This window comes from Heptranchias perlo, chromosome 14, assembly GCF_035084215.1.
Source record: "Heptranchias perlo isolate sHepPer1 chromosome 14, sHepPer1.hap1, whole genome shotgun sequence".
NCBI lineage: Eukaryota > Metazoa > Chordata > Chondrichthyes > Hexanchiformes > Hexanchidae > Heptranchias > Heptranchias perlo.
Window position 1 is genome coordinate 15983428 of NC_090338.1, and position 3261 is coordinate 15986688.

Consider the following 3261-nt stretch of genomic DNA (forward strand, 5'->3'; position numbering starts at 1 on the left):
GCTGTGTGTCGACTGATAGGAAAATCCGCAACAGCCAGCAAAACCCACAAGATATAAACCATTATTTTACTTCCTTATTCTGTTCACCAGATCAGAATAATCTTTTCATAGTTTATGTCAGTGCAATCGCCAAAAAAAAAGTCAAGTCGAGTGTGTTAGTCTAAGTAGTCTAAATAGTCCTAACTATTCCACAGCTGTTTGAAGAACATTGTCCAAGTCCATTAGAGAATCAGCCAGCCTGGTGCAGCCTGCAAATATGTTGCCTACATCTTCTAACTTGTAACAGAGGCAAAGGGGGAGTCATAAAAGCTCCACTTATCGTCATTTGCAGCACGTCTGATCATTGTATATCTGAAGCGGAGGAGTGGAGGAGTGGGAGGGGGGAGGGATGGGGAAGGAAGGAAGGGGGGAGGAGGCGGGGAAGGGAGCAGGGGCAGACAAACAAATATCTACGTTCATAAACCATGTAATTAACTCTTGAAAATAACGGGCTGCTGAAAAGGAACAAGTAAGACAACCTTGAGGACGGTTAAAGAACAAAATAAGGAAGAAAATAAGAACAGATACTGATGGAAGGTCATCTGAAACTGATGAAATGTTAACTCTGTTTCTCTCTCCACAGATGCTACCTGACCTGCTGAGCATTTCCAGCATTTTCTGATTTTATTTCAGATTTCCAGCATCCGCAATATTTTGCTTTTGTGAAAATAAGGAAGAAAATTGGTTGTCAACAAGTGGGTTTTAGAATTCCGAGGAAGACAGGGGAAATGATGGTCATCAGACCAGAATAGCCAGCGGCGAGTCAGAAGATGATCATCTCTAGAAGATGATCATCTTCTAGAGATGATCATCTTCTAGAGATGGTCCATGTGAACATCAGTATATGTGAGCATAAGTCTATGTCATGTGATGTAAGCAAATGTAGAGAAGGTTAGCTAGCAAGTAATTAATCATGTTATTGAATAAATAATCAAAGGCAGTGACTCTCTCTGTTCCTTGGTTTGATGTAATTAGGAATTAGACATTATAGAAATATTCTTTCTTTTGCTAACCACACGAGATTGCAAAAGGCCAATGAGAAACAAAGACCAGTTTAGAATATCATAGAATGGTTACAGCACAGAAGGAGGCCATTCGGCCCATCGAGCCCATGCCGGCTAAAAGGCTTTTTATGTGGCTGGACCAAATGTAGGCTTCCTTCTTCAATTAAGCAGCGGATGTATTTTCTTTGACTAACTGTACATCTAACCAAACTGCTTTTAAGTAAATTTGTCCATATAACAATAGTGAACGCAATTAAAGTAGTTCATTGGCTGTGAAGCATTTTTGGACATCAAGAATGTGGTTTGGAACTATATATAAATGCAAGTTCTTTCTCATCAGCACAATTATGCTACAAGGGGGTTTGTACATCTAAGTTCACATACTTTGCTACTTCCACATATGCCACTTTATGAAGGTCAAAAGTAACAGTCTGAAAGACTGTCAGAACAGATAGAACCCTCATCCCATCTCTTGGATACACCATCCAAATGATCAGCAATGGTACTTTTATCTTGAACCTCATTTTCATATCAAGTCCAGAATCTTTAGGTTCAAATTGCATCGCAACCATTTCTTGTTGGGACTTCAAAGTAACTGTTGGAGCCTAAATTCTACAAATTTATGGTCAGAAAAAGAAGTTTCTGGATTCCAGGGTCAAAATTTCCTGCAATTCAGCACATTCTGACTGTCCCAAAAAATCTGCTCTTTTTTGGGAGAGAGCAAAAGTGGGAAATACTGCAGCCAAGGCAGCAAGAGTAATCTTCCTCACCCAGAGAGAAAATCTTGCTCATCTAAAAAATAACCCACAAGAATTTGCAACAGCAATGGGCTGTTAGCAATTGCAAGTCAACACTGGGGAAGCAGGGATGCCAGGATGCTTTTTCTTACCCACTCCTTGTATGGCTCAATTATCTCTTGATATAAACCCTCCCCAAAATAATTTCTACGTCTTCTGAAAAAGGAAGATCACAACGCAAGCTTGTTCTGAAGCTACACTTTGGATGCCTTTGACATAATTTCTGCTTTTTAAAGGTTTTCAGAATAGCATATCTTAAGAGGTATTTCCCCAGAAGAAAAGCTCCAGGTGTTGGCTTTCCAGGTCCACAAAACTGTAAATATCCTAGGTGCAACTTTTCAGGTCTTTCTGCCATGTGCTTTTGCGAGGCAGAAGTCCTTGCCTGTATATCATAAAATCAATGACAGGCTTTCAGTGGTTGGGCTATTTCGACAATATTGTTCATAAAAGCTTCAGTATACTCCTGTTTGTAAAGCACAGGCTATTGGAACAATTAAAGCACATGAAGGAAGCATGATGTAGAGCTCTTGAAACAACTTCTCCCTTGTTCTACCCCACTATAGGACAACAATTTCCATTTTTATTCATGGTTGATTTTATCATTACAGATTAGACTAAACACAAGATGATAAAGTATTGCACATATTAGTTTTGCAACAAAAGATCAGCTTTAAGATCTGCCCTGTGTACAGATACTTCACATAAGGCTAAATTTTTCATGGCCTAATTCAAAGCTCAAAGTAGCATTGTCATTAGCACTGTTTAGAACATATATGTAGAAAGTTTAGCTTCTTCAATTTTATTTATGCTTGCTTTTCAGTTCAGTGTTTTCATTTACTATGCCATCAGTAAAATTAAAATAAACAAAACCCTAAAGTCTTAAAAGATGTTAAAATTTGGATTTATTTTGGAAAACATCGTTATTCATGAATAAAAAACTGCTTCCATACAAATCTGGTGAGAAGATCGAGAGGAACTACAATAAATTACCAGTAAACCAAGAACTGTCGCGACATCCCAGACTGTCCTGACCACTTCAACCCCTGTCACATGTAATATATATATAAAAGCTAACGCAAACCACAATACAAGCAAATTGAGGAACATGCCTTTAGCTGGAGGTGCTCGGTGACTTACTGTGCATCAATTCAGCTAATCAATGCTGATGCGTTCAGCAATTTCTCCTCACAGCTGATAAAGATATGATCTATTGGAAAATACTCTGCAATAATTCAAGATATGTGGCCAGATAATTAATATGCTGGGATTAAAATGTAGCAATTTTTATTTCAACTAAAAGAAGACACACTCTGGGGAGGGCACCATATTATTATAATTAAAGCTCAAGATGTGCTCTAAATATGGGGTTGTGTTTGCAAATCCGATGCTGTCATTGTTTATCCTAATTGTTATTTTTATAT